A 12,704-nucleotide genomic window follows, 5' to 3' on the forward strand; every position below is an offset into this window, starting at 1 on the left:
AGGACTAAGGAAAAAAAAAGTCTCGGAGTTTCCAAGAAGCAGCGCCAGGCATCGACCTGAATCCTCTAATGATAATTAAGAAAGAAATTTGGAAGGAGTGTGATTGGACCAAGGGTGTGAAATGTTCAACCCACCTCTAGGGTCTCCATTACTCCTGATGGAAGTTTCTTGGGGTCCTTGAAAAAAATCTGTAATGCATTTTGTTAAGTGCAAGAAGCCAGTCTGAAAAGGCCACATGCCGTTTGATTCTAACTGTATGACATCCTGGAAAAGGCAAGACCGTGGAGAACATACAAAGATTAGTGGTTGCTGTGGCTGCGTAGGGAGGAGGAGGTGGGAGGGATACACAGGAGAGCAGGTGATTTTTAGGGAGGGGAAACTACTCTGTATGATACTGAAATGGGGGGTTATGCGACATTATGCATGTCTCAAGACCCATAAAAGTGAACGTAAAGGGGGAACCTTAATGCAAACAATGGATCTCAGTCAATACCAATGTACTGATACTGGTTCATTAATGGTAATAAATGGGAGCACCTGGGTGGCTCAGTGCGTTAAGCTTCTGAATCTTTTATTTTTTAAAGATTTTATTTATTTGTCAGAGAGAGAGAGAGAGAGAGAGAGAGAGAGAGAGGGTGCACAAGCAGGCAGAGAGGCAGGCAGAAGCGGAGAGAGAAGCAGGCTCCCGGCTGAGCAAGGAGCCTGATATAGGACTCGATCCCAGGACCCTGAGATCATGACCTGAGCCAAAGGCAGCGGCTTAACCCACTGAGCCACTCAGACGTCCCTAAACCAAAGCATTTCTTAAAAAAAAAAAAAAAAAAAAAATTGTAATAGACGTTCCATATTCACCTGAGATGTTATTAATGGGGGAAACTGTGTGCCAGGAGAGGGGGTCTGTGGGACCTGTACTAACCCTGTACTATCTGCTTAATTTTCTGAAAATCCAAAACCATTCTGTAAAATGTTGTCTATGAATTCCAATATTTTCCAGTATTGGAAATACTGGAAATAATTCCAGTATTGGACCTGGCGACAGGGAACCCTGACAGCTTATCCCTGATTAGCCTGAGTGGTCCCAGACAAGCCCCTTGCCCCTCTGAGCCCGTTTCCTCTTCCTTAAAAGGTGGCTCAGTCAGTTAAGCCTCTGCCTTCTGCTCAGGTCAGGATCCCAGGGTCCTGGGATGAAGCCCCTGGTTGGGCTCCCTACTGGGGAGGGGGGTGTCTCCCTCTCCCTCTGCCCCTCCTGCTCACGTTCTCTCTCTCACTCTAATTAATAAATAAAATTTTAAAAAAGATTTTTTTTAAAGGAGCGCATTGGGCCGGAATATCTCTAAAGCCAGCCTCTGCCAGTGACGACCTTGGACTTGAACGACATTTCGGAAGGAGAGTGACAGTCCGGGTGTCTCAGGAAACAGCCTCATGAGGCAAGTTCGGGGGATGTGCACCGCCCCTGGTTCAGTTCCTAGAACCCCCGGAAGGTCTAGAAAATGCCCAGTCTCCCGCCTGGGTCGCCTTGATGGGCCAATTCCAACTTCCTCCAAATACCACGCGGGAGGCGACAGCAACCGAAGCACTAAACTGCCTCTGGTCCCTACCAGCGGGCGGGGGTTTCTTCCCTCCTTGGCTCGGCCTAGAAACTCATATTTTATTCATGAAAATTGGAGGCCCTGGGAGGCCTCGGCATAAACAGGATGTAAATATTTGCGGGCGGTGGGGGAGAGGTGGTATTGGAGCAGGGGCTGCCCTGAGCGGGGACCTCGGGGCGCCTCGCAGTGGGGACCCGCCCACCTCTAGCTCCACCGTCGGTCGGGTGTGGGGGGCATGTGCAGGCTGCACCCCGGCTTGGAGACCCAGTTTGGGACTCCAGTACCCTCCAAGTGAGACGGGGTGTGGCTTAACCTTCTGGTGTCCCCCCCTAGCCCAAGCCATCCCCCTGATCAACAGCGTTCCTTCATCCCGCCTTTCTCAGCTGGGGACTCGGACAGGCTTTCTGGCACTTGCAGGGGTGCCTAGCCCCCGCTCCAGCCCCTCACCTGCTCTCCCTGCACCTGGACACCCTTTGTCTCAGCTCTGCGGAGCTCTGGCCGTCCCCAAGGCTGTACCTTTGCTTCACTCGCTGCTGCTCCTGCGGTGAACATCTTTGAGCTTTGACTTGTCTTGGAGACCCCTCCCCAGGTTCGCGTGGACTACACCCTTTTCTGGAACCTGGGGCCAGCAGCACCCCTGGGGCTCTCCCAGGAGAATAACTCCCGCTCCCTTCTCAGGGCCTGGCCTGGGCATCCCTTCCTCCAAGAAACTGTTCCTGATGTTTGTCCTCAAAGTCTGGGCTCAGAGCCAGTCTGGTCTTCCCACGGCATGTGCCCTGGGGAGCAGAAGCCCCTTCCTCGGCTGTATCCCACATGCCGACAGGGCCCTGACTTTGGTCCCGTTCACGAAATACTTGTTGAATAAATGAACGGGGGCGTGGATGGGGGGACGGAATCAAGGCATGGCCTGATTGCCACCTGGGTCTCTGGGCATCTGTCTCTTGCTCATGTCACATCCCCCCCCCGCCCCACCCCACAGTCTGTACTACCTCCCCACACCAAGGACGCTCCCTGGGGCAGAATAAGCCATAGTTCTGGTGGAATCTTTGAGGTTATCAAGGATTTCCAAAGTTATACCCTACACCCCACCACCTCTGGTGTGGGGCAAATATTTCAATCTGGGAGCCGCACCTTCTTGGAACTGATGCCCTTGGGGCTTCCAGAAGAATGCGGTGTGCAAGTGGGCAAGCTCAGACGAGGCTTCCCTTCCAGATGCCTTCTTCAGATAGGGACACACCCATGCTTGGCTATCTGTGGGATTCAGGGAAAAAAAAAATACACCCCCAAGTTGGACGCAAGAGAAGCACCCCATTTGCAGTGGAGGTGGTGCAGAGATGGTAGGCGTGACCTCACCCGGAGAAGAATGTCCTGGGGGCACTGGTACAGAAAGAACCGTCAAACCGCCTAGGTGAGGTTTTTGTCCCCCCCCCCCGCAAAGATTTTATTTATTTATTTATTTGACAGTGAGCACAAGCAGGCAGAGAGGCAGGCAGAAGCAGAGAGAGAATCAGGCTCCCCACTGAGCAAGGAGCCCAAAGCAGGGCGATCCCAGGACCCCGAAATCATGACCCCAGCCGAAGGCAGCAGCTTAACCCACTGAGCCACCCAGGCGCCCCTAGGTGAGGTTTTTAAAAATGCAGCCAGTCGACCCCTAATTGATTCTGGGTGGACACATAGTTTTTCTCTGTTGTAGGGCTTCTTAGCTTAAAGTGGGCTCCCGGATCTAGCTGTCCAAATGCTCCATGACACAGAGAACCCGAGAGGAAGGAAAAGAAAGTAAGTCCCACAGAGCAGCCTAAAGGACCTGGGCCAGCACAGTTCTGCCGGGAGAGTCCCCACACCCCACTCACACTGCGGTCCCTGCGTTTATCCCTCTATTGGGGTCTTAGGGCAGAGGTTCGTTCCTGCTGTGTGTGCAGGCCCCCAGAACTACGATGTCCGAACCTTTGTGGTGCCTCCCCTCCCCCAGCCTCAGCATCTGTGTCCCACGCTCTGGGTGATTCTATGCAGTCAGGCTGGAGAACCCCTGACCGCTGCTTCCTGAGACCACATTTGTGTCCTGCTCCCAGCTGAAGCCGAACCACCCTTGACGCAGCAAGACTTCAGATAGGATGGTTTACTCCAGGGGCGCCTGGCTGGCTCAGTCAGTGGAACTGCAACTCTTGATCTCAGGGTTGTGAGTTTGAGCCCCACGTTGGGTATAGAGATTTTTTTTTTTTTTTAATTTTACTTATTTATTTGACAGAGAGACAGATCACAAGTAGGCAGAGAGGCAGGCGGGCTGCGGGGGGAAGCAGGCTCCCAACTAAGAAGAGAGCCCAGATGTGGGGCTCGATACCAGGACCCTGAGATCAGGATCTGAGCTGAAGGCAGAGGCTCAACCCACTGAGCCACCCAGGCACCTCTGGGCATAGAGATGTCTTAAAAATAAAATCTGAGGGGCGTCTGGATGGCTCAGTGGGTTGAGCATCTGACTGATTTCAGCCTGGGTCATGTCCTCGGGTTCCTGAGATGGGTCCTGAGATGGTCCTCAGGGCTGGGCTCTGAGCCGGGTGTGGAGCCTGCCTAAGATTATTTCCCTCCTTCTCCCTCTGTCCCTCCCCTTGCTCGCATGAGAAATAAATAAATCTTAAAAAAATAAATAAATAAAGCGTTGCTAGCAACTGACAAACCGCTCTCCCAAAGAGCTTTACAGTTTGCCCAGAACAGAAAAACAGACAAACAGATAAGTCACGGAAAAGAAATAGAAAAAGTCAATGCATTTATTAAAAGGTGCTTATCAAGAAGGTGAAAATATGTTATATTGGCTTAACATGATCTATGTTAACTAACTGGAACTCAAAAAGCTGGGGCGCCTGGGTGGCTCAGTGGGTTAGGCCTCTGCCTTCCACTCAGGTCATGATCTCAGGGTCCTGGGATTGAGCCCCGCATCGGGCTCTCTGCTCTGTGGGGAGCCTGCTTCTCCCTCTCTCTCTGCCTGCCTCTCTGCCTACTGGTGATCTCTGTCAAATAAATAAATAAAATCTTTTAAAAAAATAAATAAAACTTAGAAAGTGAACATTAAAGCAGTAATGACATATACATACATGTTATATGTTACACACCATGTATGTTACAGCTAACATGAGCACATGTGTGTAGATCTGCACACCACATCAACACCCAGGCAGAAACATGCACTCCTGGGGAGCCTGGCCAGCTCTGTCGATGGAGCACGCAATTCTTGGTCTTGGGGTTGTGAGTTCTAGCCCCACAATGAGCGCAGAGATGACTTAAAAACAATAAAAAATCTTTTTTTTTTTGAAGATTTTATTTATTTATTTGTGGGGGGAGTGAGAGAGAGAGCACAAGCAGGCGGGAACAGGAGAGGGAGAAGCAGGCTCCCCACTGAGCAGGGAGCTCGACAAGGGGCTCAGTCCTGGGACCCTGGAATCATGACCTGAACCAAAGGCAGATGCTTAACCGACTGAGCCACCCAGGTGAACCAAAAATAATAAAAAATCTTGAAAAACAGAAATCGGCACTCCTATCTCGCACCAGCCTCTGCCAGAGGGGTAAGTGGACAGAAGTGGAATGAGCTGGGTGCTCTGGTCCCCCCTTGTCCCTCAGCAGATGATGCAGCCACGGAAGGCCAGGGCAGACATGCCGACGAGGACAGGAAGAAGGGCCAGCCCGGATGACTGGACAACTGGAACAGAATTAGAGTAAGGAACCCAAACAGCCTAGCGGTCCAGGCTCCGCAGTGTGCGCCAACAGCCTGGCAGTGCTGCTCGTACCCCTGGGATCAGGCCCACACAGCAGCACGCAGATCCCATGGTCCCCGGGGCGCTAGGAAAAATTCTGTGCCCTTCCTTTTCCCCAAGAAGGCAAGGAAGCGTGTGGAAGCAGTTTTCGAAGTTTATCCATTATGAACATTTAACAAAATAGCTAAAAGGACAAACTTTGCATATAGAAGGCACTTAAACAGAACGGGTACTTCCCAAGAAGGACACGTTTGCTCAGGCATGATGGATTTAAGCTTGGGCTGGGGTTCCTTTGAAGACCTAGATCGCAGGGCATCTCCCTGTGGGGCCTGGCACTCCGTCAGGTCTCCAGGTGTCGCCTGTCACTTGGGGAACACCTGTACACCTGCCAGGATTCTCGAGCCATGAAGCTCCTGTCAGACTCACTTTGCGCCACCTGTTGTGGTCAGAATAGTGCTCCCAGAACAGTGCTCCCAGGGGGATGGTCCCTTGTGAACCTTTCCACGCGGGAGTCGCGTCCCGGCTCCAGAGTGAGGACGGTCGTTGTCAAAGGGGCTTCCCTCTCTGGGACGCCTGGGGAGAGAGGCCAGGCGGAGGTTACCCAGTGACCTCGTTAACCAGAATGACAGCAGCAAGCCACACACTGAGAGACACATGCCAGACATGGGGAGAGACTCCAGGAGAGGCGGAGACAGGCCCAGAGGGAGGGTCCTTCTGGTAGGTGTGCCTCCTCTATGGACAGAGTAATGACCTTAACCAAGGCCCCAGGAAGCTCCTGGGGAGGCCACGATGTCCTCGGAGGGGCAGAGATGACAGCAGCTGCTCAGACGCAGTGGGGAGCACAGCTCTGGGTCAGGCCACCAGGCTGGATCCAGGCTCCACCTCCCACTCCCCAAAAGACCTGGGCTGCCAGGTGCCTCAGTTTCTATGTCTGTAATAGGGATGACAACAGCCTCCCAGAGGGCCGTATGGGGTCCAGGTAAAGCCCTTTACCCAGGCCAACTGCTAGTTACTATTATTGAACCTCAGCAGGGCCTGGAGACGGTCACCAGCCCCACATTCACTCCGGGGACAGCAGGCAGAGAGGCAGCTGTCCAAGGTGGGGAGCTGGGATGCTTGAGCAGCCATCTGTGGCCCAGCCACATATCTCAGTGGCCCGGGGTTTTCTCATGTGCAATAATAATAGTACTTGACCACTGAGTGGCACTTTATTTTTTATTCTTCTTTTAAAGATTTTTTATTTATTTGAGAGAGAAAGAGCACGAGTAGGAAGAGGGGCAGAGGGAGAGGGACACGCAGGCCCCCCCACTGAGCGTGGAGCCCGATGGACACAGGGCTGGATCCCAGGACCCGAGATCATGACATGAGCTGAAGGCAGACACTTAACCGACTGAGCCACCCAAGCGCCCCGCAATTTGACATTTTGAATTAGAATCATAAAGTTCCCTTGATAGACACTAGTATGTCAAGTTCTCTTAAGCATTTCAAATCCTTAAAAGACCAAATATGTAATGATTATACCTGAGTGCTACGGAAAAATATTAATGTAAAATTTTGACTGACTTCATCATGTCTGTAATTCTGAAACTCCCCGGGATTATTCATTTATTCCAAAAATATTTCTCAATGACACCTGGAACTAAAAGAACATTGTGCGTCAACTATACTCAAAAAAAAAAAAAAAAAAAAAGAAGGAAAGAACCCTTATTCTTATTGCCAAAAATTATCTATCTACCTATCATCTCCGTCTGCTGAATGCTGCCATTATTCAAGGCACTGCCACAGCAGTGGCTAATATGGAGAAAAATCCTTGCCATCATGAAACATACTCTAACGGGGGACACAATACACAATACATACTTAATACATATTTATCGGCTAGAGTTACATGTTATAGAAGAAAAGGGAAAGCAGGGCAGGAAAAGGGACAGGTGGAAGGAAGGGAACAGGGAAGCCTCAACGAATAGGTAACACGGAGAAGAGACCAGAATGAGGTGAGAGAGCAAGCCACGTGCACATCTGAGGGAAGAGCATTCTAGGCCAAGGAAATAGCAAGTGCAAAGGTCCTGAGGTTGGGATGTGCTAGGCCCTTCTCACTGAGTACAAGGAAGCCTTTGTGCCTGGAACAGTGTATGAGGGCAAGGGTGGTAGAAAGGGAGGTCAGGGAGAGGGCCCTGTGGAGGTAAAATGTACGAGGCCCTGTAGGGTTTGGGTTTTTCCCTCTACCTTGACACTGAATATTCTGTGAGGATCTGCCTGGAGACCTACTCCGTAAGGTCATTCTAATGACCCTAATTAAACTGAAGAGTCTCTTGCTTGGAACCTCGCAATTCTTTTTCTATTTCTACCAGTCTGTTAAATGTCTGCGTCTTGATTTCCGCTCAGGTCGTGATCTCAGGGTTGTGCAATCAAGCCTGGGTGGTGGAACCTGCTTAAGATTCTCCCTCTCCCTCTGCCCTTTCCCACCCCCACCTGCTTGTATGAGCTCTTAAAAAAAAAAAAAGTACAAAAGCATGTAAAACAGGCTCAGGGCTCAGACCACCTAGGGTAGATCCAAGAGATCCCCCTACTCACCAAGAGATCTTGGGGACAAAGCTTGACCTCTCTGCCTTGGGTTCCTCTTCTGTAAAGTGGGGATAGGAGAGAGAAAAGGAAAGAATAGGGTAGAGAACTTTAGCGATATCCATAATGGTTTTCTCTTTTTTTTTTTTTTTAGATTTTATTTGTTCATTTGACAGAGAGAGACACAGCGAGAGAGGGAACACAGGCAGGGGGGGTGCGAGAGGGAGAAGCAGGCTTCCTGCCCAGCAGTGAGCCTGATGTGGGGCTCAATCCCAGGACCCTGGGATCATGACCTGAGCCGAAGGCAGACGCCTAACAACTGAGCCACCCAGGCGCCCCTATAATGTTTCTTTTTTAAAAAAAGATGCAAAATTTTTTTTTTTGATATTTTATTTATTTGACACAGAGATCACAAATAGGCAGAGAGGCAGGCAGAGGAGGAAGCAGGCTCCCTGACAAGCAGAGAGCCCGTTGCGGGGCTCGATCCCAGAACCCTGAGATCATGACCCGAGCCGAAGGCAGAGGCTTCAACCCACTGAGCCACCGAGGCGCCCCAAGATGCAAAATTTTAACATCTGTCTTGGTGGATGGGTATATGAATGTTGATATTATTTTCGGTATGTTTCACGTGTTTTATAATTTTAAATTTAGAGATAAAAAGATCACAAATCAAAATAAACTCTTTGGGGCACCTGGGTGGCTCAGTGGGTTAAGCCTCCACAGGTCATGATCTCAGGTTCCTGGGATCGAGCCCCTTCTCCCTCTGCCCCTCCCCCTTCTTGCACTCTCCTTCTCTCTCTCTCTAATAAATAAATCTTTACAAACAAAAACAAAGACTGGGCCTTGCTGCTTTTACCTAATTTCTCCTGTTCTGCACAGTCTGGCCCCGGCAGACCCCCTTCCTCTGCAGCCCTGATTCGCGCTCACCCTGGATCCTCTCGTCATGTCCTTCAGGCCTTGCCAGGCCACAGGGATGCCGTGGTGACCAGGAGGGAGGGAGCTCCTGTTCTCGAAGAGCTGTCATTCTGGGGGGCGGAAACGAATAGTAAATAAGGCAATAAATCCAGATAATCGTAAGGACAATACAGAAATAAACGGGTTCTTGGGGGAGAGAGAGCAATGGAAGACAGGGAGGGCATTGGGGGCCACCTTCCAGGCAAAGCCAACAGGCACTCAGCTCTCAGATATGGGTTCAGATCTCGGGTCAAACGCCCCCTCCCCAGCAAAGCCCTTTCTGAACTCTCAGGTGGCGTGGTACCCCACCGATGCTCTCCTTCCAAGCATTCAGTGCCCTTTCCAACACTCAACCGTGATTATAATTAAATCGACATAGGACTGGCTGCTTGGTGCCTGTTTCCCTCCCTACAATTTAAGCTCCTTGGGGGTGGAAGCTTGCCCTGTCCACACATCCCGTGCCCATTGTGGTGACTGGAGGCACTCAGTCAATATTTGTTAAAGATGGGAACCCAGAGTCGGGCTGAATGATTTCTACCAGATTCCAAATTCCGCAAACATCAACAGAGCAATTCCCGAGGACAAATGTCACCCAAATAACAATCCTTATGGTGTAGATATGTTTTAGGATATATGCTTTTTTACTACATAAGGAGCCTTTTTTTTTTTTTTTTAAGATTCTATCTACTCACTTGACAGAGATCACAAGTAGGCAGAGAGACAGGCAGAGAGAGAGGGAGGAGGAAGTAGGCTCCCCGCTAAGCAGAGAGCCCGATGCGGGGCTCAATCCCAGGACCCTGAGATCATGACCTGAGACGAAGGCAGAGGCTTAATCCACTGAGCCACCCAGGTGCCCCCGCATCTAACAATTTGATGGGAATGCTCTGGCTTTTGGTAAAAGTTTTTTTTGTTTGTTTGTTTGGTTGGTTTTTTTTTTTTTAGAGAGAGAGAAAGCAGGGAGGGGGCAGAGGGACAGAATCTCAAGCAGATTCCACGGCCAAATGGAGCCCGACATAGAGCTCGATCTCATGGTTGTGAGATCATGACCTGAGCTGAAATCAAGAAGAGTCAGAGGCTTAACCGAGTTAGCTACCCAGGCACCCCAAGGACTTTTTTTTTTTTTTTAAGATTTATTTATTTGACAGAAAGAAAGAGAAAGAGAACAAGCAGGGGGAGTAGCAGGCAGTGGGAGAGGGAGACACAGACTCCCCGCTGAGCAGGGAGCTCAGTGCAGGTCTCAATCCCAGGACCCCGGAATCAGGACTTGAGCCAAAGGTAGATGCTTAACCCACTGAGCCACCCAGGAGTCCCAAGGATTTTGTTTTCTGTTTTCTCTGCTTTCCATGTCCTTCCTCTTTTGTATAACTAATTACCCTCGTGCGGTAAGAGTCAGGGGGCTTTGCCTAAGTGCAGATTCAATTTCCTGGGATTTTGCCGATTTATTAGGAGAGAAGAGGAGGAATTCATTTTGGCTTGTCCTTGACCTTTCCTTTGGTTTGTTCCTTGACCTGTGGTTTCCCCAACACACCTGGGACCCCCAACGTGACTGCTCAGCGGCTCTATAGCAATGGACAGAGTTTTTAAGCTCTGAGCTCTGTCTGGGACCAAGTTCAACAAGGCACAGACAGCTCAATATAAAAAAACCTTGTTACAAACAACAACAACAACAACAAAACCCTATCACGCAGTTCTGCCCTAAAGGTCACCTCCTTCTCTGATTCTCCTCGCATTCCAAGTGCAACAGTGAATGCAGAGTCCTGGGCGCCCCCACAAGCTTCCTGTAGAGTGGGATTTTGCAAAAAGAACCATGAAAGGGTTAAGAATTACATACTGTTTTCTCTATTTACTGAAAATATTTTGTTTTTAAGCTGTGTATGTGGTTGAAGGGGGTGTATGACTAGAAGGAAAATATTAGTATTACCACATGGAAAACACCCCAAGGGAAAACCACGAGAAAGACGTTTCAAAGAGAGTTTATGTTTCTCGAAGATTTGTATCTTCTCCTCCAAAGAAGTAAAGGATCTGTGAACAGGGATTTTCGAAACGTGCAAGACGGCTCCCTTAGTTCAAAGGAGAATGGAAGAAGGAGAGTCAACTTCAAGAGTTTTTTCCCCCCCAAAATCATATAAAAGGGGAAAAGAAAAACACTGAGCAACTTCCCCACCTGGAGACTTTAGGAATCCCACCAGGAGAACAAACTGCTTCAGAATTTGAGTCATTTGTGGTCCCGGCCCAAATGGCATCACGTGTTCCCGTCCATCTCACAGGACACAATTGCAAATTGTGCTCATGGCTTCGAACTCGCTAGTCTGGCTGCGGAACTGGAATGAAATGAGCCATTAGCAGACACGAACTCCGCGTCTGCTGTGGTCGAGGGGAGGAACGAGGAATCAGGCGGCAGGCACCTCGTTCTCAAGGAGCTGACCCCTCAGGTTGGGAAGATGACACACAGACTTGACACACTTCACACGAAAATGAGTATAAGAGCAATAATGTCTTCCCCAAGAGATATCCGTAATTGGGGAAAGGAAATTGAAAGGTCAGGATAAAAAACTGAACAGAATCACTTGGGATATAGCCTTTGGAGCCCATGTTTACTTGAATGACTAATCAATCACCCGGAAGACAAGGTCTTCGACTGGTAATATATAGAGACTTTAACTGGTGATGGAAGGAAAACAGCCAATGGGGTTCTGATCTGTGGTCTGGGGAAAGCAACCCAGTTCCTCACAGCTGATCCAAACTGTTCTGGAAACGGGGATCCCCACTGTTCAGGAAAGACACTCCAATGAGAAGATCTACAATGCGTCAGGCCTTGTGCTAAGCATTAGGGATAGAGGCTAACGGGTCCCAATTCTTACCTTCCATTTGGACATGAAATAATAGTAATATATTATATTAATATATTATATTAATATATTATATTAATATATTATATATATATAACATATTAAATTATATATATAATGTCCATTATATATAATATATATATATAATATAATATAATAATAATAATAATAATAATAAAACCCAGTTTTATCCCGAAATTATGATGCGATACGGTTAAGCGCACTACAACGGAATTTTATAGGAACTGCTTTGGCAGCCTGGTGGGGAACAGATCCCGACTAACCCACTTCCCCTAAATGACGCTAGACACACAACTCAATCACTCTCAAGCCTGTTCCTGCGGATACACCTGAGTACCCACCCCAGGTCTAACGCACAGTGACAGTCATTGTTCATCACTTTTATTTATTGTTAATCATTACTATGACACCTGGGCTATGTGAGCGAAGATCAGTCCAGCAGGGAGGACAGGAGCCCCAAACAAGGCTCGAAGCACTCGTCAGGACGGAGTATCCCGGTAGGACACCGAGTCCCACTTACAGAGGGGCAGCTGCCTCCTCCGCCAGCCCCGAGCGCTTCCCACTCCCCGGCATCGTGAGACCTCCCTGACCGCAAGCCCCGAGTCCCAGGGCGCAGGAGCCCACCCCGTGGCAGCCGGCGTCTCCACCCGCGATCCTGCAGCTGGACGCGGTCAGGTCCCACAGGTCTCCGCCCAGATCGCAGTCCCCGCCCGAGTCCGCCGTCCGCCCCGCACCTGGGCGGAGGTGGGATGCTCCCACCCGCCTCTCCCCCCGCCCAGGGTTGCCGGGGCGCCCAGAGGGCCTCCCGCACAAATCACACAGAGACGAAAACCGCCGAACGTCCCTTCCTGGAGCGACCTGCCTTCTCGGAGGTCGATGTGGCAGAGTCTCGCCTTCGTCTCGCGGTCGGGCTGGGCGCCAGGACTTCCGTAGAAACCGCCGTCTCTCAGCCCCGGCCACGCCGGTGTGCTCTGCGCAGGCGCGGA

General features: G+C 50.0%; 1 long non-coding RNA gene across 2 annotated transcripts; it reads right to left on the reverse strand.

Moving 5' to 3' along the window:
• Window positions 1-5,474: 5,474 nt before the first annotated feature.
• On the reverse strand, window positions 5,475-11,740 carry LOC111146411. 2 transcript variants are annotated; one of them, XR_002640536.1, is made up of 4 exons: window positions 11,013-11,740; window positions 8,822-8,919; window positions 7,907-7,955; window positions 5,475-5,905 (listed from the first exon to the last, which is right to left on the reverse strand). It is a non-coding gene; the product is annotated as an uncharacterized LOC111146411 (long non-coding RNA). The 2 variants fall into 2 exon arrangements; XR_002640535.1 differs by having other exon boundaries at window positions 8,751-8,919.
• Between the last annotated feature and the right edge of the window lie 964 nt (window positions 11,741-12,704).

This window comes from Enhydra lutris, unplaced genomic scaffold (assembly GCF_002288905.1).
Source record: "Enhydra lutris kenyoni isolate GAN:26980312 unplaced genomic scaffold, ASM228890v2 scaffoldscaffold13, whole genome shotgun sequence".
Taxonomy (NCBI): Eukaryota; Metazoa; Chordata; class Mammalia; order Carnivora; family Mustelidae; genus Enhydra; species Enhydra lutris.